Raw genomic sequence first — 22823 nt, forward strand, 5'->3', positions numbered from 1 at the left:
AATGGGTAAATGAGGGGTTGAAATGGTGCATTTTACAGTACACAGTTTGCAATCGGTTTGTAGGCTAAGACAAGATGCCAAGTCACCAACAATGCAGAGGAGCATTTCCAACACATGTACCTAAGGCCTTTTCCCACTGTATGCCAGTACTCGGCAAGTGTAAAAACATGTTCATACCGATTGGTGCACCTATATATGCCAGTATTCCCACATAAGAACATACATACTCACGATTGCTTTGCCCACGATGCCAGTATGCTGGATCTGCCAATATATGCCGTATGCCCACGTAAGAACACACGTATTGCCAGTAAAAAAGAAAGCCATGCCGCAGTAAGAAAACATGCCCTTTCTGGCTAGCTGGCACGATAGCTCAGCGCGTTGAGCCCTCGCTGCTGCAACGTGATCTGCAGGTCGCAGGTTCAAATCCCAGCAAGGGGAGCTCCGCCTTGCACAGTGCTTGACAAATCATTACACAAATCCCCCCTATAAGAACACTCGCCATGTTGCATTTGCTGCTAGTGCCAGTAAAACAGGTCATGCGGGCTGCACAAATGCTCCTCCCACCCCGCCTATGGAAGAACCCTTATCGTGTTGACTTCGACCTTAACTCCAGTAAACCAATGCCCTCCCTCCCCCATATAGGAGCACTCGCAAAGCTGGCTTTATCCTTAATGCGAGTAGGACCTCACCCGAGCACCCACAACATTCACACTGCATGTATTCATACGCGTGCACTTAAGACACCCCTCACATACAAACACACACACACCCCTTCAGATGCATACAATCCTTACATACAAGCAGAAACCCTTTTTTGTTCTCACCCGTTTCCCTCTGGGCCCTCTGGGCCCTCTGGGGCCCTCTCCTGTCTAAGCCTCCCCATCTCACAGGCCATTTAGTTAAACAAAGGAACGCTAATCGCTGGCTGCATGAGCCCAGCAGTTAAGCCATTAGCGTCCACACAGGGGGTCTATTGCTGTCACCCCCTGGGCAGGCTCCTGTCCTCGGCATGTCTCTGAATGTTTTCTCACCTCGGAGAACGGTTTAAAAGTAAAGTAAATACACCGCTCTACCTGGTGACATAGGCTGAGTAGTGTGGGTTCCCCCCCCTGCTCTTGACCCTGTTGTAATGTGCCCTGTCCCATAAATGATGACGCAATAGATCTGTTTGTGTGGAAAATTAAAAATGGCCGTAGGCCTTTATTATATACAAATAATGGCACTGTACACTGGTTATGACCGCTGTACAGTAATCAGCACTTTTTTGGGCACCTCGTGTCCAGGGGTTGGGATGCCCCCATTCCTTTGGCCTCCCTTTCGATATCCTGTGGCATCCTTTCCTGGACACGTGCCGCCGCCTACGACTTTTTCTTCTTCTACCGTGTACCGTCAGAAGTACTCGGCGTTCCTGTTCCGGTTTTCTTCTTCCCTTTTTTGTAGGGTGGGTTGGGTGGAAAACGAATCCTTTACCGCCTTTAACCAGGGGCTGGGAGCTTACCCGAGTGAGGTGAGCTCCTAACCTGGTTGTGTCTTGCTCCTTCTTCTCTGGGGTATTTATCCCCCTTCCGCCTTTTGTTGTGGTGATTTTGGGCCGCAGTGTCCCTTCCTGTCCCCCCACCCCCCTGATACTTTCACACCTTGCTTTTCCCTCCTTGTGTCTCCTTTTGGTCGCTCCGTGGGTGGGGGCGCCGCTCTGTCTGCCCCTCCCTTCTGCTTTCCCGCCTGTTGGGATCCCCCCCACCCTGCGCCTAACCCCCCAGGCCCTCTATCGTGCCGCACTTCGTGCAGCACGGGGCCTGGGGCATAGGCTGAGTAGTGTGGGTTCCCCCCCCTGCTCTTGACCCTGTTGTAATGTGCCCTGTCCCATAAATGATGACGCAATAGATCTGTTTGTGTGGAAAATTAAAAATGGCCGTAGGCCTTTATTATATACAAATAATGGCACTGTACACTGGTTATGACCGCTGTACAGTAATCAGCACTTTTTTGGGCACCTCGTGTCCAGGGGTTGGGATGCCCCCATTCCTTTGGCCTCCCTTTCGATGTCCTGTGGCATCCTTTCCTGGACACGTGCCGCCACACCTGAGGGGTTGCTTGGCTAAACCGCTCAGGTCCCCCCAAAACAGTGACCCTGCTGCCCTACCTATTTGTAACCCTGTGCCGCTAGCGCTGAAAAAATGTTGTCCGCAAATCTGCCCCAGCCTTGATCTGCCCAACCCTTTGTTGGATAAGTGCACCCCGTCCTGATGGAACCACTCGGGGTCATTTTGAGACAGCCCCTGTTTTATGAAGTGTAACCCCGTGCTCCTACAATATTTCCCTACAGCTATGTTTAGCTTTTCCCGTGCCGTCTCAATGGCCTGCCGTCAGCGTGCCCCATACCAAGTTCTGCGGGTAATTATTTCGGACATGAAAATTTCGGTATTCCACCGACATTGGGCTATTGCCCTTAATGACTCGCCTATGCTGCGCGTCAGCCCGCCCCTATTGGAATCCGAACCTTGCTTTTCGCCTGGCTCTCCCCATCTATCGTGTTACGGGCCATTAGTTCCCCTGCCCTGAAAAAACCCCATGGTATGACTCGGCCCAGCTTTTCTTTCTCCCTTTGGCCAATGCCTCTTCCCAACATTCAACCCCTTTTTGCCGAAATTACGCCCGCCTCCTGTGCTCCTGTTTTCGCCACTGCATTTATTACCTGCTTCTCGTACTGCTTACCTGTTTTGTACATTAGGGCGTTCCTTGCTCGCTTGTTTATGACCCGTCCTGTATCCTCTTTCCCTTTTGAGTTAACCTTTGTAGTCAACCGTACTTTCCTTTCCAGGTTTTTAATGGACTTATTCTCTTTCCTTTTGGCCAATGCCTCTTCCAAACCTTCACACACTTTCTCTGCACTTATTTCCAGAGCTTTTCTTTGACATTTCCACTTTTCCTTTTCCTTTTGGCCAATGCCCTTACCAAGCCTTCACATTTTTTTTTTTTTTTTTTTTTTTTTTTTTTTTCTTTTTGAGTTAACCTTTACAGTCAACCGTTCTTCCCTTTTCAGGGTTTTTGATGGGACCCATGCCTTCTTTGGCGTGGGCGTTTTTCTCCTTTCTGGTGCCCGGCCTTGGCTCCCTGCACCTCTCGCCACTGAAACTGCGCCAAGGTGACAGCTACAGTCTTACTACAGCTGGGCATGGTGCACCCCCTTTACTCGACCCGTGCACCACTGCCATGTTATCCGACTGCACCGCTATTTCTTTTTTATTCAGCACCCCTCCCGCTGCGCGTAATGCTACCCAGCTAGTGAACCATTCCCGCCGTATTTAGCTTTTCAGCTAATGCTTGCCGTTCTGTCACGGTGGCCTTGTTCCTCCCTTTTTGCAGACTGCCCCTTGCCGGACTGAACCTCCCCTCTATCCATATGCCGTGGGCTGGCACGCCCCATATGTAGACATATCTCCCTGAAATATTCCTCCTCCTCTTGCATACCTAGCCATTTCTGTGCTTCCTTTTTCCTGATCAACTCTTCTTTTACTATGTTAAATATGTCAGGTTCAAAAAAGTCCTATCCCATATCCGGAAAGCAATCCATTTCTCCTCTAAACTCGTGCTCCTGCTTCATTCCATGCATCCCCCCCGCATGCCTTGTATACTTTTAACGCCCACTGCTGATATGCTACCAATGCTATCCCGCCCTCTGGGAGTTTCTGTAATATAATTGTCGGCTTTTGTCTGAAAGGCAGTCATCCAGCTGTCGAAGCTCTTTACGACTGTTGCCCTCCTCAGTACCCCTTCCTGCCACTGGTACTGCTGTTGCTCCTATGGGTCCTATTGGCTGTGGGTTGGTACCTTGCGGTACCCCTCCTGAGTTTGGCACTATTGGTGCCCCCTGAAGTGTTGGGGCCATGTGCATGTTGCAGTTTTCCTCATTCCAACCTAAATCTGGGAAGCAAACCATTTCTTTCTTAAATTCGTGGTCCTATTTTTCCATGCTTCCCCCCCTAAATGCTTTGTACCTTCAATACTCTCTGCTGGTATTTCCCCAACGGTACCCCGTCCTCTGGGTATTTTTGCAGTATAATAGTGGACATTATTTGAAAAACCGCCATCTATTTTTAAAAAACTCTTTGGTACCTTAATACGCCTTTCTCATCCTCCCCCTATTGATGCATTCTGTCCTCTCTTTTGGCATTCCAGCAGGGCAAGACTGATGTTCTACCGACTGAGCTATCCGGGCCCTTCAAAGAAATATCTATAAACACTTTTCTCCCTATTTTCTCCTTTACCTTCTCCCTAATGTGCCATGACTGTGCCTTCATGGACTGGCCTTGGGTGTCCTTCCCAACCGTGGGCCCACCATACTGGGTCACCCTCCTTTCCTGCTGTGCCAGTGAGTGGCCCTGCTGGGACTATGACTGTCCCTTGTGTTGGTACATGGGTGAACCCTGCGGGTGCCACTGGTAAGCTGGGGTTCACCTCCTAGTGCTGGCTCCGACCTCGCTGTCCCGTTACTCCCTTTACCACCCCCTTGTGCCGTCGGGGATATGTTGCTCTGCCGCCCTCTCTACTCCGAGAATTCTGCTCCCTTGATCTGTCATATGGAGTCTCGTATCTCCTGTTGTACCTATACTCGTTACCGTAATCATTCTGAACATATTGTTTCCTATAATAGCTATACCATGCTTTGTGCCTTTAAGGACCGACCCTGTGCATCCTTGCCTATCGTTGGCCTACTTAGCCATAACTGAGGTAGGCTCTGTTATTTCACTACGGGCGGCTCTGTCGTAGTTACTGCTTCAATGGCAGGTGACCCCTGGGGACCCGTATTTTGTGGAGGCCCTTGTGTTATTGGATCCCCGCTGTCTGTTGGCCCTTGACCTCCTGCCCCCTGACCTACCCCTGCCTTATCCGCTTTCTGTTTTTCTTTACTTATTACCCCTTTTGTTTCCCCCCATGCCTGCAGGTGATCCCTCTCTTCATCTTCGCTACTATTTGCCTCGGATGGCAGCCCCTGCCCTATTTTTGTACTCCTTCCTTCTCCCCTTGTTGGCTCTGGGCGACTTATCCTGAGCCGTGATACCTGCATTTAACACTTTCATCATTTTTGTTAATATTGTTATTCAATTTTACGATACCTTTCGTGGTTCCTTTCTTCCGTTTTATCCTCGGGGTCTTGTGGCTCCCTTGCGATCTCTCTTAACCTCTTTTGGCCTTGTGGTACTGCAGCTTCTTCGTCGCTGCCAGCGGATTCCCCAAGCAGCAGAGGCGACATTGCCCTAGCCCTTTCTTCCGACTGTACCACATTCATTACCCACTGCGCTCCATATTCCTTCTCCGCCTTTTTGGCCCATGCACTGAATTCCTGTGCTCTTCTTGCTCTTTCTTCATGTCGCTCCCTTGAGATCTCTCTTCACCTCTTTTGACCTTGTGGTACTGCAGCTTCTTCGTCGCTGCCAGCGGATTCCTCAAGCAGCCGAGGCGACATTGCCTTAGCCCTTTCTTCCGACCTTACTGCTCCTTTCCTCTGCCATTTTACGTTTCCGCCTTTTGCTTTTCCTTCCAGATTATTGCCTTTGGGTCTCTTCGATATATGTTGAGTTTGATGCTGCCGGGATTCGAACCTGAGCTCGACCGGCTCTGTGCAGGACTCTGTGTTCTGCTCCATGTGCTATCGGCACCAACCGAGAATGACTTGCCCCACGGGTCTCTCAGCTGTGCTTAATACTGTTGCTTAATTTTAAGATACCCTTGTTTTTCTGCTTCTTCCTGGGCCTCTCCGGTTCTTGCAGCTCTTCCCCTGTTCCTTTTGCCCTCTTTTGGCCTTGGGGTACCGCTGCTTCCTCCTCGCTGTCTGTGGAATCCTCCAGCAGCAGGGGCGACATTGCCCTAGCCCTTTCCTCCTTCTGTATCACATCCAAGACCCATTTAGCTCCATAATCTTTCTCTGCCTTTTTGGCCCATGCGCTGAACTCCTGCGCTTTTCTTAGCTTTTCCTCCATTCCTCTCCTTTTCTTGCTTCTGGTGAAAATTTTTGTAATCTTTTTGGAGCTGTATGATTTACTTTCAGGGCCAATCCTGCCACTTACTGCCCGTGTCACAGCAACTGGCTTGGCTAAAACAAATCAATAATGCCGTTGGTTGATGGGTGTTTTTCCTGATCCGGAAGGGTGGCGGGCTGAGATTGCCCCTGCCGGGCTTCGAACCTGTGTTCGCAGGCACTGCCGCTGATGTGCGACTCGCGCCTTCACTCCCTGTGCCACCTGCCCCTCGTTGCTCTTTCGAAATTCCAGGATCCACCCCTGATGGGACTCGAACCCACGATCTCTGGTTTAAGTAGGCCACTGCCTTATCCATCAGGCCACTGGGGCCGCTCTCGCTTGGTGGTGTGCTGCCCCTTTAAGGCCCCCTCCTGTATGCCTTTATGCCCGCCTCCGATGCGTGACGTCGTCCTCCGCACCTTCCGCGGTCGCTTGCTTCCTCCTCTTCGGTGCTCCTGTTCCGCGATGCGCTTTCCCGGCTTCTCCTGCTCCTCGGCTCTTCCGCGGGCACCTAATTCCTCTTTCCTGTCTCTCCTCGCCGGCGATGGCGGGACCGCTTCTCCCGGCTTCGCCTGCTCCCGACCTCCGCCTCCGATGCAGTCTCTCCGAACCGTCGATGGCGGGACCGCTTCTCACGGCTTCTCCTGCTTCCGACCGCCGCCTCTGCTGCAGACTCTCCTAGCCGGCGATGGCGTGACTGCTTCTCCCGGCTTCTCCTGCTTCCGACCGCCGCCTCTGCTGCAGACTCTCCTAGCCGGCGATGGTGTGACTGCTTCTCACGGCTTCTCCTGCTTCCGACCGCCGCCTCTGCTGCAGACTCTCCTAGCCGGCGATGGCGTGACTGCTTCTCCCGGCTTCTCCTGCTTCCGACCGCCGCCTCTGCTGCAGACTCTCCTAGCCGGCGATGGCGTGACTGCTTCTCCCGGCTTCTCCTGCTTCCGACCGCCGCCTCCGATGCACTGGGTTTCCGGTCTTCTTGCTTCGTGGTCCCGTTCTCCGACCCGACGAGGTGAGTCTTCCTTCCTTCTGCTCCACCGGCGGTCTCTTTCTCAATAAAGCCCGTAGAGGCAAAACCAAGAGGAAGAACCGACACCACGCCGCTTAAGCCCGCAGAGGCGAAAGCGACCAAACGAATCCTTTACCGCCTTTAACCAGGGGCTGGGAGCTTACCCGAGTGAGGTGAGCTCCTAACCTGGTTGTGTCTTGCTCCTTCTTCTCTGGGGTATTTATCCCCCTTCCGCCTTTTGTTGTGGTGATTTTGGGCCGCAGTGTCCCTTCCTGTCCCCCCACCCCCCTGATACTTTCACACCTTGCTTTTCCCTCCTTGTGTCTCCTTTTGGTCGCTCCGTGGGTGGGGGCGCCGCTCTGTCTGCCCCTCCCTTCTGCTTTCCCGCCTGTTGGGATCCCCCCCACCCTGCGCCTAACCCCCCAGGCCCTCTATCGTGCCGCACTTCGTGCAGCACGGGGCCTGGGGCACATGTGACGGCTTCTTGCTGTCTGAGCCCCGAGCTGGGCGTCACAGCAGAGTGATGACTGCTGCCTCAAAGTGGGAGGGAATCGGCCCTCCCAACCACAAGCCTGGCACCGTCCATGCTTCTCTCCAACACGCTCCTTCAAGGTTTGCAGTCAAAAACCACGATGCAGGCTCTCTGGTTCCACAGAATTCTTGGCATCCACGCAACGCCCCTGGCGTGGGCCCGGAAGCCGGAAAAGCGTTGGTGCACCCTCAGAGAGAAGCCCAGGCAGTGTAGGGGGAGCGGTGTGTAGCCAGTGGGGTGCAGCCTGATCTTCAGAACCATCTACCTGCAGGCGAGCACTAGGGAGAAGCCCGGGCAGTGTAGGGGGAGCGGTGTGTAGCCAGTGGGGTGCAGCCTGATCTTCAGAACCATCTACCTGCAGGCGAGCACTAGGGAGAAGCCCGGGCAGTGTAGGGGGAGCGGTGTGTAGCCAGTGGGGTGCAGCCTGATCTTCAGAACCATCTACCTGCAGGCGAGCACTTGGGAGAAGCCCGGGCAGCGTAGGGGGAGCGGTGTGTAGCCAGTGGGGTGCAGCCTGATCTTCAGAACCATCTACCTGCAGGCGAGCACTAGGGAGAAGCCCGGGCAGCGTAGGGGGAGCGGTGTGTAGCCAGTGGGGTGCAGCCTGATTTTCAGAACCATCTACCTGCAGGCGAGCACTAGGGAGAAGCCCAGGCAGCGTAGGGGGAACGGCGTGTAGCCGGAGAGGTGCAGCCTGATAATGAGAACCAGCTACCTGCAGGCGAGCACTAGGGAGAAGCCCCGGCAGTGTAGGGGGGAGCGGTGTGTAGCCAGAGGGGTGCAGCCTGATAATGAGAACCAGCTACCTGCAGGCGAGCACTAGGGAGAAGCTCCGGCAGTGTAGGGGGAGCGGTGTGTAGCCGGAGGGGTGCAGCCTGATCTTGAGAACCATCTACCTGCAGGCGAGCACTAGGGAGAAGCCCCGGCAGTGTAGGGGGGAGCGGTGTGTAGCCAGAGGGGTGCAGCCTGATCTTGAGAACCATCTACCTGCAGGCGAGCACTAGGGAGAAGCCCGGGCAGCGTAGGGGGAGCGGTGTGTAGCCGGAGGGGTGCAGCCTGATCTTGAGAACCATCTACCTGCAGGCGAGCACTAGGGAGAAGCCCGGGCAGCGTAGGGGGAGCGGTGTGTAGCCGGAGGGGTGCAGCCTGATCTTGAGAACCATCTACTTGCAGGCGAGCACTAGGGAGAAGCCCGGTCAGCGTAGGGGGGAGCGGTGTGTAGCCGGAGGGGTGCAGCCTGATCTTGAGAACCATCTACCTGCAGGCGAGCACTAGGCAGAAGCCCGTGCAGCGTAGGGGGAGCGGTGTGTAGCCGGAGGGGTGCAGCCTGATCTTGAGAACCATCTACCTGCAGGCGAGCACTAGGGAAAAGCCCCGGCAGTGTAGGGGGAGCGGTGTGTAGTCAGAGGGGTGCAGCCTCTTGAGAACCATCTACCTGCAGGCGAGCACTAGGGAAAAGCCCCGGCAGTGTAGGGGGAGCGGTGTGTAGTCAGAGGGGTGCAGCCTCTTGAGAACCATCTACCTGCAGGCGAGCACTAGGGAGAAGCCCCGGCAGTGTAGGGGGAGCGGTGTGTAGCCAGAGGGGTGCAGCCTGATCTTGAGAACCATCTACCTGCAGGCGAGCACTAGGGAGAAGCCCGGGCAGTGTAGGGGGAGCGGTGTGTAGCCAGAGGGGTGCAGCCTGATCTTGAGAACCATCTACCTGCAGGCGAGCACTAGGGAGAAGCCCGGGCAGTGTAGGGGGAGCGGTGTGTAGCCGTAGGGGTGCAGCCTGATCTTCAGAACCGTCTACCTGCAGGTGAGCACTAGGGAGATGCCCGGGCAGTGTAGGGGGAGCAGTGTGTAGCCAGAGGGGTGCAGCCGGATCTTGAGAACCATCTACCTGCAGGCGAGCACTAGGGAGAAGCCCGGGCAGTTTAGGCGGGAGCGGTGTGTAGCCGGAGGAGTGCCGCCTGACCTTAAGAACCATCTACCTGCAGGCGAGCACTAGGGAGAAGCCCGGGCAGTTTAGGCGGGAGCGGTGTGTAGCCGGAGGAGTGCCGCCTGACCTTGAGAACCATCTACCTGCAGGCGAGCACGAGGGAGAAGCCCGGGCAGTGTAGGCGGGAGCAGTGTGTAGCCAGAGGGGTGCAGCCGGATCTTGAGAACCATCTACCAGCAGGCGAGTACTATGGAGAAGCCGGGGCAGTGTAGGGGGAACGGTGTGTAGCCGGAGGGGTGCAGCCTGATCTTGAGAACCATCTACCTTCAGGCTAGCACTAGGGAGAGGCCCGGGCAGTGTAGGGGGAGCGGTGTGTAGCCGGAGGGGTGCAGCCTGATCTTGAGATCCATCTACCTGCAGACGAGCACTAGGGAGAGGCCCGGGCAGTGTAGGGGGAGCGGTGTGTAGCCATAGGGGCGCAGCCTGATCTTGAGAACCAACTACCTGCAGGCGAGCACTAGGGAGAAGCCCAGACCCTGATCTTGAGAACCATCTACCTGCAGGCGAGCACTAGGGAAAGGCCCGGGCAGTGTAGGGGGAGCGGTGTGTAGCCGTAGGGGTTCAGCCTGACCTTAAGAACCATCTATTTGCAGGCGAGCACTAGGGAGAAGCCCAGACCCTGATCTTGAGAACCATCTACCTGCAGGCGAGCACTAGGGAGAGTCCCAGGCAGCATAGGGGGAGCGGTGTGCAGCCGTAGGGGTGCAGCCTGATCTTCAGAACCATCTACCTGCAGGCGAGCACTAGGGAGAAGCCCAGACCCTGATCTTGAGAACCATCTACCTGCAGGCGAGCACTAGGGAGAGGCCCGGGCAGCATAGGGGGAGCGGTGTGCAGCCATAGGGGTGCAGCCTGATCTTCAGAACCATCTACCTGCAGGCGAGCACTAGGGTGAAGCCCAGACCCTGATCTTGAGAACCATCTACCTGCAGGCGAGCACTAGGGAGAGGCCCGGGCAGCATAGGGGGAGCGGTGTGTAGCCGTAGGGGTGCAGCCTGATCTTGAGAACCATCTACCTGCAGGCGAGCACTAGGTAGAAGCCTGGGCAGTGTAGGGGGAGCGTTGTGTAGCCGGAGGGGTGCAGCCTGATCTTGAGATCCATCTACCGGCAGGCGAGCACTAGGGAGAAGCTCGGGCAAGTGTAGGGGGAGCTGTGTGTAGCCGGAGGGGTGTAGCCTGATCTTGAGAAACATCTACCTGCAGGCGAGCACTAGGGAGAAGCCCAGGCAGTGTAGGGGGAGTGGTGTGTAGCCAGAGGGGTGCAGCCTGATCTTGAGAATCATCTACCTGCAGGCGAGCACTAGGTAGAAGCCTGGGCAGTGTAGGGGGAGCGTTGTGTAGCCGGAGGGGTGCAGCCTGATCTTGAGAACCATCTACCTGCAGGCGAGCACTAGGGAGAAGCCCCGGCAGTGTAGGGGGAGCGGTGTGTAGCCGGAGGGGTGCAGCCAGATCTTGAGAACCATCTACCTGCAGGCGAGCACTAGGGAGAAGCCAGGGCAGTCTAGGGGGAACAGTGTGTAGTCGGAGGGGTGCAACCTGATCTTGAGAACCCTTTACCTTCAGGCTAGCAATAGGGAGAAGCCCAGGCAGTGTAGGGGGAGCGGTGTGTATCCGGAGGGGTGCAGCCTGATCTTGAGAACCATCTACTTGCAGGCGAGCACTAGGGAGAAATCCAGGCAGTGTAGGGGGAGTGGTGTGTAGCCGGAGGGGTGCAGCCTGATCTTGAGAACCATCTACCTGTAGGCAAGCACTAGGGAGAAGCCCGGGCAGCGTAGGGGGAGCGGTGTGTACCCAGAGGGGTGCAGCCTGATCTTGAGAACCATCTACCTGCAGGCAAGCACTAGGGAGAAGCCCGGGCAGTGTAGGGGGAGGGGTGTGTAGCCAGAGGTGTGCAGCCTGATCTTGAGAACCATCTACCTGCAGGCGAGCACTAGGGAGAGGCCTGGGCAGTGTAGGGGGAGCGGTGTGTAGCCAGAGGGGTGCAGCCTGATCTTGAGAACCATCTACCTGCAGGCGAGCACTTGGGAGAAGCCCGGGCAGTGTAGGGGGAGCGGTGTGTAGCCAGAGGGGTGCAGCCTGATCCTGAGAACCATCTACCTGCAGGCGAGCACTAGGGAGAAGCCCGGGCAGTGTAGGGGGAGCGGTGTGTAGCCGGAGGGGTGCAGCCTGATCTTGAGAACCATCTACCTGCAGGCGAGCACAAGGGAGAAGCCCGGGCAGTGTAGGGGGAGCGGTGTGTAGCCGGAGGGGTGCAGCCTGATCTTGAGAACCATCTACCTGCAGGCGAGCACTAGGGAGAAGCCCCGGCAGTGTAGGGGGAGCGGTGTGTAGCCGGAGGGGTGCAGCCTGATCTTGAGAACCATCTACCTGCAGGCGAGCACTGCTTAACAAATGCATTGCAACCACAAATGCAAATGCAACTTATGGCTGCTCAGCCCTTACAGAAGCATGGACCTCCTGCTTGACATCTTTCTCCAAAAACATATGATTCCAAGGGTTGGAGAAATCGCCCATGAAATGCTGGGCCAACCTGCAAATCTTTCAAATGCATACTCTGCCGATTGCATCCTTCCCCACCAATTTGCAAGACCTGGCCCAACAATAACCCCCCATATCAAAATACTTGATAGTACCTGGAGACTTCAACATCTGGGCAGATGATGCATGTATGGTCAGATATGCCGGATGATAGGACATCACTGGAGTTCTCACAACTGGTAACAGCCCCAGCATACGAATCCCACAGCATAGACCGCATTTACTAGCTAAGCCTTAACCTTATTTTGCCTGTTCATATCTTGTCTCATGGCCAGACCGCTTCCTGGCCACTTCAGCATTCTGGAGGGTGTGTGTGTGATGTTGGGGAGGGTGATGACGGGGGGGAGGGTGATGATGGGGGGAGGGTGATGATGGGGGGAGGGTGATGATGGGGGGGTAGGGGTGTTGGGGAGATTTATCTGTTTTATGCTTAATCCCCTCTCCTAGTGAGGCCTCCAGCACTTTTTACTGGACCTCTGGACCTTTTTCTTGTTCTACTGAAGGAGGGAAGTCTTTTTCCCCTCATTCAGTCTTTCTGCTCTGATCATGGGAACCCTGTTCTCTATGCTTTACTTTATTTTATGGTGTCCTGCTCTCCTCCATACCTTCTAAAGGCATCTGTGTTTCACTTTAGCAGCACACAGCACCATATGCGCAGTGTTGCGGGGAGCCCTTTGGGTTCACCTTTTTTATATTCTTTTATTTTCCTTAAGAACTACTGTTCTCAAGGATAAGGAGATACTTCTTTTCCTTTTGATAGATCAGCACACACCACCGTAAGAAGACTGCTGAGGGGATACCCAAATATACCCCTTCGCTCTGTTCCTGTCACGTTTCTGTTACAGTAACAACCCTATAGTTATGGCTGGTGGCAGTGGACGTGTTCTACCAACCCTTGGGCAATTTTCCACCACAGGCTGTATTCACAGCTGCGGCTATGCACAGGAGGATAACCCTTGTTTCTTATTTCACCATTTCTTGTGTGGTTGTTCTTTCTTGTTCCTTCTTCTGCCATCTTGGGGGAAGCGTTCTTGATGCGAGTTTTGTCTTTGTGTGTAGCCCCGCCGAGGCTCCAGTGTGTCTGTGAGGACAGGAAGCATAGGAGGATCCCGAAACTCTGATATCCTTTGTCTGCTGATGTGCTTGAAAGGAACCAGTTCCCACTAGGGGTCTAGCTGTTCCGACTGGACAGCCACCCGTCCATTTCTGTAAACTGCAGGGAGAGTTTGAAGAGGAGGAGTGTGAAATCCTGATAAAATGTGACTTTCCTGAGACAGAAGGCAAGTTGACCACTGGAACAGGAGATCCGAAGAAGACGACGACCAGAGACACCTGTATACCCTTTCAGTGACTGAAGAGTCCACTGCTGTCCTGACCCCGTTTTTGAATCGACAGAGGAGCGCCGAAGAGGATGACTCCTTCCTGTTGGCTGGTGGGACCATGTAGCCATAAGACGACCTGCAGAACGAGCCATCCCCTGACGTGCTGCAACCTTCCAAGGCAGCAAAAAGCCAATACCAGGGGACCTCTGACCCAATTGCAGTGCATCGTCTTCCTGGGAATGAATCCTCCCAGAGATTTGGTGTGCTCCAGTTGGACCTTCTGAGACAAGAACCCCCTCCTCAAAGTCCGCTCACCAGAGTGAAGGACGGGACAATCGAGGCGGATTGACTGGGTGGTAATCGTTCACCTGCAGAGCTTGTAAAAAGGTGCCAAAAACCACAGACGAAGTCCAAACCATGCAGGTGGAACAAAGACAAGTGATCAGGAGGGAGAGGAGGCAAGTTTGCACCAAGTAGCCACAAAGCGCCCCAACCAATAAAGAATAAAAAACAAGGCCCGGAAAGAAGAATCCATGCAAGAAGACCGGCAGAAGAGGACCAATACTAATGGCCATGTTTGCGATATGGAGGCCAGTGCCCTCCCCACCCCACTCCCTCACAGATAGGTAAAGTAGCCCAGACCATGGAAACTGTGGCGAGTGCAGTGAGCCGAAATTGAGAGCGGCTAGCATACGGAAGTGGTAAGAAGGCCAAGCCACAAAACGCAGTCCCAAAAAAGGGAAATGGCTGCAACCTATTTACTAGAAATCTAAATTGGCTCCGTAACTACAATTAAATCACTAGAATGAAAAAAAAAAAAACATGTTCCATGACCCCTTCAAAGAAACCCTCATGCTGTTCCCCAGCGCACCTCCACGAGGTTCACCTGTTGCAACCGCTGCGGTCAGCTCCAGAGTGTACCATAGAATGACTAACCATTCATAAAGGGCGAATCACAATTCCTAATTAACAAACTGGGCCTCATTACAAGTAGGGCGGTAAGGGTTAACGGTCACCGGTAACAAGACCGGTGCCGTTAAACCCTTACGGCCCTACTACGAGTTCCCTTTGCGAGTCCTTCCTTAACGCCTGCTTTTAGCAGCCGTTAACGACGGGACCCGCAAAGGGACTTTAGAGCTAATAACGGTACCGTAATTTACAGTACCTTTATTAGCGCCTTCCCCATTCTCATTGAGCCCTATGGGGGCTCAAATGGGAATGGGGAAGGGCCCTGGTGAATAGGGAATTACCAGTCCCGCCAACCTTGGAATGGAGCGGTAATTGCTCCATTCACCAGAGCGGAATCGGAACGAGTTTGGAGGCAGCCATGCCGCAAATAGCCGTGGTTACCTCCAAACTCGGAATGAGGCCCACTGACTTGATACTTCACTATTGGACACTTAAAATCAGCACGAGGGTTAAAACGAAGTGTTTGCCAACTTGGAATCGGAGGCGGGATGGCTCCTTTGCATCAGCAAAAATCTGCGGTGCTTGCTTCCATGGGTGATATGATATGATATAATAGTTTATTTATATAGCGCTTATACACAATGTGTTTCAAAGCACTTCAAGACAAGGGAGGGAACAAGGGAAAATACAATGAAATGACATTCTTACAGGCCATGAACAGTAAGGATGTGAAATTAACTATCATACTCGGCCTGACGACATTTCAGATAGTGCAAGAGCTAAGACATAGATAAGGAAGGGAGGGGGAGAGTGGGAAGGAAATGGAAACAGACAGGCGACTACCGTACTAAGCCTGACGACATTTCAGATAGTGCTGGAGGAGGGGTGGGGAGAAAAAAACAGTAATGGGAGGGTGGAGGAAACAGACGAGGTTGCTATCATATTAGGTCCAGGGACAATTCTGATAGAGTAAGTGCATAGAAGAAAGTAAGGGGAGGAGATAGGAAAAGGGAGAAGGGAAAGGAGGAGAGAACAGAGAGTAAGCAATCAAAAAGAGTGGAGAAGCAAGAGTGGAGAACTAATACAATTGCAGAACTCAGTAGTAACACATAACATTGCAAGTCAGGATACAAGATGAAGATGGGAACAGCATGATTCAGGGCCACCATGAGTACAAGATGCAAAGGAAGTGCAGCATGAGAGTTGAGAAAGAGTGACGCACCGTGAACCAATGAAGTCCATAAAGGTCAAGTCCAGCATTGGCCACAAGACGGTGATGGTGAAATCAGAATATATCAGGACAGACTCCTGCAGAAGTAGGCTGGAGGGGGGAGGGGGAGCAGGGTAGAAGAATCAAGCAAAACAGGCAACACCTGTGTGCGAGAAGGGGGGGCACAAGGGCACATCAGAGGGGGACCAGAGGGAGTGGGGACAGAGGGGGTAACACATGTTGGTGCATGCTTACCTGCTGTCTGAGCAGGGGGTCGGGCCCTGGGTCTTCCTGGTCTGAACAGGTCCAAACTGGAATTGCCCTTTTCTTCGTCTGCCCTTCACTGCAGACGCCCGGGCGAGAGACGCCGTTGAGCTAATAGTTAAGAGCAGGAAGGAAGAGGCAGGGCTAAGAAGGTGGGTGGTGCTTAGGCCAGGTGTCCTAGATCCACTTGCACCTGCTCCCCATCTGCAAAGGAAAAGAGGCTGGAGGGCTCCTTAAGTAGGGAAACAGAGCAGCAAGCAGGAAGGCACCAGGTGGGCGGGGCTTGCTAAGTGATGAAAAAGAGCGGCAAGCAGGGAGGCACCAGGTGGGCGGGGCTTGCTAAGTGGTGAAAAGGAGCAGCAAGCAGGGAGGCACCAGGTGGGCGGGGCTTGCTAAGTGGTGAAAAAGAGCGGCAAGCAGGGAGGCACCAGGTGGGCGGGGCTTGCTAAGTGGTGAAAAAGAGCGGCAAGCAGGGAGGCACCAGGTGGGCGGGGCTTGCTAAGTGGTGAAAAAGAGCGGCAAGCAGGGAGGCACCAGGTGGGCGGGGCTTACTAAGTGGTGAAAAGTAGCAAGCAGGGAGGCACCAGGTGGGAGGGGCTTGCTAAGTGGTGAAAAAGAGCGGAAAGCAGGAAGGCACCAGGTGGGCGGGGCTTGCTAAGTGGTGAAAAAGAGCAGCAAGCAGGGAGGCACCAGGTGGGCGGGGCTTGCTAAGTGGTGAAAAAGAGCAGCAAGCAGGGAGGCACCAGGTGGGCGGGGCTTGCTAAGTGGTGAAAAAGAGCGGCAAGCAGGAAGGCACCAGGTGGGCAGGGCTGGCTAAGTGGTGAAAAAGAGCGGCAGGCAGGAAGGCACCAGGTGGGCAGAGCTTAGGTCAGGTGACCTAGATCCACTTGCACCTGCTCCCCATCTGCCAAGGGTGGCGGTCTGATTTTTTGCAGGCCCCTCAAGACATGGGTGGCTCAGATATGTTGCCTTGGGGCGGGATGCTTCCCTTGCCGAATGGAAATGTCCCAAAACTCCCCTCTCCCATGTCTCTTTTGTGAATATAAAGACTTACCCTAAGGAGTTCTCTTTTCCCGACAGCCATCAAAAATGTTATTTATTACTGGAATAAAGCAACAAAAACATGGGGTACTCCTCTGGGTGGTTGACCTATATCACAAGTACTAAGTAACCTGACTTTAGACCTGGTATGGAGAGGGGGAGTGGGTAGTCAAAGGGTGCAAATCCGGGGGATTGGAGAATTTCAAAGGACTATATGAAGATGGACCTCCAGTAACTTGTATGGGATGAATAATGAAAAGGGCAGATTGCACTGCACACAGCGTGACACCGGCTCTCTAATCCACAAATCAAATCCAGGGGAACAAGAACCGTTAATGTTCTGGCGCTTACTCACCAGAATACCCACCCTATACAAGGTACTGGATAGTTTGGATCCCAACGAGGGTGAAATGGGAACAGGGCATTGGAATGAATATAGATGTGGAATCATGGGGGCGTATTTGGAAACGCATACAAGCTGCCTCTAGATGCGCCGCGAATCCAGAACGCCTGTTTAGGACGTGCTTTAGGTGGTACTTGCCCCCAATGAGACTTCATGCAATGAAGTCATCTTACGCCTCGCTGCGGAGAAGATGGCAGCCTAATACACATGTAGTGGGCGTCACAAATTAAATTGGTCAGTGGAATCCAATTGCCTATGTATTCACTGGTGGTGAGGATACCTCTCCGACATCTGGATATCTTGCACCCATCATCACTCGCGTCCTTGCTGCAGCCAAGATCACTGATGCACGCAACCGGAAGAACCCTGAGGGAGACTGGCCTGCAGGTGTGGTGGGGTACATTTTGGGACATTCTGCCAACCGAAAAAAATAAATCACTGCTTCATGTATGGGGCAATATTCTAAATATGCGACTGTATGGCTGCCTTTTATTAAATACGCATAAAATCATCCCCTGATGACAGAGTTTGTTGACACATTTTCCTTTATAGTGATCGAAATTGTACCATGTAAGACCTGAACGAGACATCATAGTGCGCTTTGATGTGGGCAGGGAAGCAGTGGAGGAATCGAATAGTAATACCCTCTATTACCCCTGTGCCTTAGAACTAATCGAGAACACCTGTTTGCATAGACATTGATGTCATGCGAGTAATTGACTCTTTGGTCTCATGTTGCAGCCTTAATTTTAAATGATAGGATCCCCAGAAACAACTTCCCCACAACTGCTAGTAAAACTGCCAGGCTATTATGCAAGTCTATGCAAAGGCGTTAAGAGTTCTACGCTTTACTTTCTTTACTCAAACGTTCAGAACCAAACTCAGATCAAACACCTGGGCTTTGCAGTAATTCTCTGAATTTGGAATACGTATTACACTTTCTGTAGCATGATGTTTATTGGATAACATATCTTACATATAATTATTAGTTATGAGAGCGGTATGTAACAGCTGATCAGCCTCATGATCAGACACCTGATCAGACACCTCCTTCTACCACTTAGCCGCAAAAACCCAGGACAACATCCCAAAAGAAATAATAAACACCAAATATCACCTAAAATTCAGTAAACTACTAAAAACCTGGCTCTTCAACACCACAGACTCAAACTGAAAACCGAAACGACAGAAAGGAAAAAGGTTGACTAAACTGGAGTGGACACTGACAGCTCCCAGAACCGACATGGAAGCTTCCACGGCACCTGGACGGGTGACACCGGAGTGGAACACAGGCGACACCCAGGGAGACGGAGTCAACAACCCCAGCCAATTCCACCCAACATCCTCACTCGCCCCTTAGTTGCTACCAGGTACCACCGTGTTGTGGAATTGTCGGGATATTGGTAATCACCACTCTAGCGGAGTTGTGGACATTTGCAGGTGCACTGGCCATATGAGTAGGAAGGGAGCACAGGTGGGGTTGTGAGGGAGGCTGGTGGAGGTGGGGGCCAGATGTGAAAGGGACCTTGAATGCCGGACGGGCCCAGATCAGGACAGAGGCGCAGGGGTGTTCCCGCACCCCATCTAGGGAGATTACGCAAACCCAAACGCCTCAATTCAGGATAAAGATGCCAACTAACCAATAGCAATAACAATTTCCCCCTCTGCATACACCTCTGAAACGCCAAACCAAACACAACCACAAACCTACAGCACAACAAACCGCACAAACTTCACTACATTGCAACAACAAAACAAAAACACACAGACTCGCACAACAGTACACAACGACTACCGGCCGAAAACACCCCAGGTCCAGCCAACAGACCCACCAGGCTGAGGCTGCCAACAGCACATCACTGCTCTCTTGCCTCCGGTGGTGATAGAGCACAGTACAAATGTCCTTTAACATTAAAATACTGTCGGGTGCTTATGTGGCTCGAAGGAAGGGATAACGAAAATAAAGAAGCTTTGGTGAAACTTTCCTAAAACCTAAATGAAACATTTGAGACATCTAGCGAGACTGAATCTGAACTTGTGATTTGAAGCACACCAACCTTAACAGGTGGTTATGTGTGTACAACAGAAAATCTAGAGATTAAGAGAAAGCTGGATCCGCTGCTTGCAAGAAGTGGACTAGCCTTGAAAGAAGTGCAATGTTAGCGCGTACCAATGTGGGCAGTGGAGGAATAAACTACTACGTTCTACCAGCATGTGTAAAAGAAATATACTATCACACGGTGGTGCATCGCCTAAGTAACATTTGTTTTGTATCTGTGATTTCCCCGTTTGGAGGAGGCCATAATCCAGGGAAGCAGCTACGGCCTGAGTGGTGAGCAGAGCTAGGGCCCGGGTGGCGAGCAGAGATAGGGCCCGGGTGGCGAGCAGAGATAGGGCCCGGGTGGCGAGCAGAGCTAGGGCCCGGGTGGCGAGCAGAGCTAGGGCCCGGGTGGCGAGCAGAGCTAGGGCCCCAGTGGTGAGCAGAGCTAGGGCCCGAGTGGTGAGCAGAGCTAGGGCCTGGGTGGTGAGCAGAGATAGATCCTTTCAGGTATTCAGGGATAAGGCGGGCGTGCGAGGATCACTATAGGTACACAGTACACCTCACTACCTGCACACAACACAATAGATCACAAGCTACAGGTTGAAAAATAGGCTATATTTAAACTGTGATACACACATATGGACTACACGGTCCATTATTCACAAAATCACAAGACAGCCTTTTACACTCTATTAGCACCAGAATGTCTGGCAGTGCCAATACTGGTTTTCCATTGCACTGGATTGAGCACTTTCTCTTCTCCTGACTGTTGAATGACCCAGCAAAGTGAGCTCACTTTTGCAGCCAATATACTTGCCATACATCAATTTAATGTCACAGAGCGCGGCAACAGTCTATGACGCATTACACAAATACATTCTCATCCAAGGGTTCTAGGTGAAAAGACCCAATTTTAAAGGTCTCATTTACAATGACCGATTTTCTATTGATCGTAAAACCAGCATTTTCTCGAGAGCTATAAATGCTTTTTTTATTTAAAATAAATATTCGGGTGATTTAACCCCCAATTTCCCCATTGTTTGGTTTTTTGATGGAAAGATCTTTAGAAAAAGATGTTTTCACCAGGAACGATCTAAAGAGGTCGACGGCAAAGGCGACCATTACAAACTTTAACACATATTGCAACCAACGACAAGGCCATAACTGCATAGAGAGCAAATCAAGCGCCAGCTCCCACCCGTACACTCTATAGCAATGGTTCTGAGACACTAGTTGATGCTGAAGCATCGGACATGCGCCAAAAATAAATAAACTCGAAATGGAACTTCCACAGGAAAATCCCTCATTTCTGATTGAAAAACTATATTTCTAATTATGGAGCATCAATCAATTGCCAAAAAACATTTGACTAAAAAACAGACAGTCTGCAACTGTGTGTGGGGGTCCCGGGGAGGTCTCGATAGTGTGGAGCCCCTGCAGGACAGAGCCGGCCATGCACACTGACTTCCAGTAGCAGGGCCTTCAGGGCACAGAGCGGCAGTTTTCATCCCTCTTGATACAATCCTTTTATCTCTTTCACTCCACCGAGAACCAACTGCCCTGTGACTGCCTGGAGCTCTTGTGCGGCGGAGGATACACTTGAACAAAAAGGCCATTTGTTGGTAAAGCAGCAAGCGGGCAGATTGCGACACAAACATGGCATGTTTTCTCAAACACAAAGCATTCTTCACAAAGACTGACAATGCAAAAGCGATACATCCTTTAGCCAATTAAAGGGAAAAACAGGTTTAACCAAGAATTTCATTCATGTGCTATGATAGATGTAAAACACCAGGATTACCCGCCACAAAGACAGGCTTATCGTGGATGTTCTTATATTTAACATTAGTAACAGTGGGTTCAGGGTTTGGCTTTTTCCATCCTGACCGTGCATTCTACAGGACTGACACGCAAGCCTAGATAAGTGGAGATGATGATGGTGTGGTTTGCTGCTTCGCCATAATCTCTTCCTCTCTGATGGGGGATGGCAAGGAGTAGAAATGGCCTTTACCGGGGCAGGCGCGTGTAGTAATGCCATGTTTCAATAGGGGATGGCGAGGAGTGTAAGGAACAAGTTACTTACCTGTAACTGTTGTTCTCCAGCATGGGTCTGGCATGGATTCACATGCTCATGAATATTCCCCGTCGTCAGGCTGGGAATCCTCGGTAAAGAAAAAAACCAGTATCAGTTTCGTTTCTGATCTGTCTTTCGTAGTAATAACCAATCACTGGTCTCTGCGTCATACTGACCACAGCCAATGACTGCCCTCTACCTAAGCACCGCCTCTGGCAGCCATCTTCAGATTTGGAAGCACGTGAAGTGGCAGTATGACCAAGTGAAGAGCCGCAGAGGGGTAGGCGGGAGGGTTCGCATGTGAATCCATGCCAGACCCATGCTGGAGAACAACAGTTACAGGTAAGTAACTTGTTCCTTCTCCAGCATGGGGTCTGGCATAGATTCACATGCTCATGAATAAAGAATACATAGCAGTACACACATGCACAACCACGGGAGGTGGCAAAGGCTCAACATTAAGCATTACATCAAACTCAACATTAAGCATCTTACCTCCTCACCAGGCTCACCTCAGGCGAACAGGTTGCGCAGCACTGCTTGGCCGACCCTGGACTCCTCCCTGGAATCCCGATCGACGCAGTAGAATTTCGTGAAGGTGTGCGTCGACCTCCACGTAGCAGCCCTACATATGTCCAGCAGGGGCACACCAGAAAGGAACGCCGTGGTAGCTGCGATCGCTCTGGTAGAATGGGCTCTCGGACGGCCAGGCAGCGGTCGGTTTGCCAACCGATGACAGTACATGATACAGCCGGAGAGCCATCTGGAAATGGAAGCCTTCGAGAGAGCCTTCCCCTGATTGACAGGTCCAAAGTTCACAAAGAGTTGTGACGTCTTCCGAAAACACTTTGTGCGGTCCACGTAGAACTTCAGCGCTCTAGCCACATCCAGCGAGTGCAAAGTCCTCTCAGCCGGCGACGAAGGCGACGGGAAGAACACAGGCAACACCAAGGGTTCGTTGAGATGGAAGTCCGACGGTACCTTGGGCATGAAGGAGGGGTGCGTCCTGAGTACTACCCTCGTGTCGTGAAAAGTCAAGTACGGGGCCTTGCAGGAAAGGGCCTGGATCTCTCCCACCCGTCGTGCGGAGGTGATGGCCACAAGAAACGCTGTTTTCCACGACAGAAACTTCAACGGGGCCGAGTGCAGAGGCTCGAACGGAGGTCCCATGAGCTTGGTCAGCACCACGTTGAGCTCCCACGCCGGGGCCGGAGCCTTCACCGGCGGGAACGATCTGAACAGTCCCTTCATGAACTCTTTCACCAGACGATGAGACCACAAGGACGTCCGCCCCGTGGTTCTGGTGTATCGGGAGATCGCAGCAAGATGAATATTGATGGACGCGTGTGCCAGTCCAGCTTTGGCCAGCGTCAGCAGGTACGGCAGTACCTGGGGAGCCGTAATCCGTAGAGGGTTAATCTTCTGTGCGTGGCACCAGACAGAGAACCTCTTCCATTTGTGTCCGTAGCATTTAAGAGT

General features: G+C 52.6%; 1 protein-coding gene across 1 annotated transcript in view; it reads right to left on the reverse strand.

Moving 5' to 3' along the window:
* PPP1R13B (protein phosphatase 1 regulatory subunit 13B) overlaps positions 1-22823 on the reverse strand; it is a 452941-nt gene that overhangs the window by 289452 nt on the left and 140666 nt on the right. The window lies entirely within an intron of this gene.

This window comes from Ambystoma mexicanum, chromosome 14 (genome assembly GCF_040938575.1).
Source record: "Ambystoma mexicanum isolate Mex_15411 chromosome 14, UKY_AmexF1_1, whole genome shotgun sequence".
Classification (NCBI taxonomy): Eukaryota; Metazoa; Chordata; class Amphibia; order Caudata; family Ambystomatidae; genus Ambystoma; species Ambystoma mexicanum.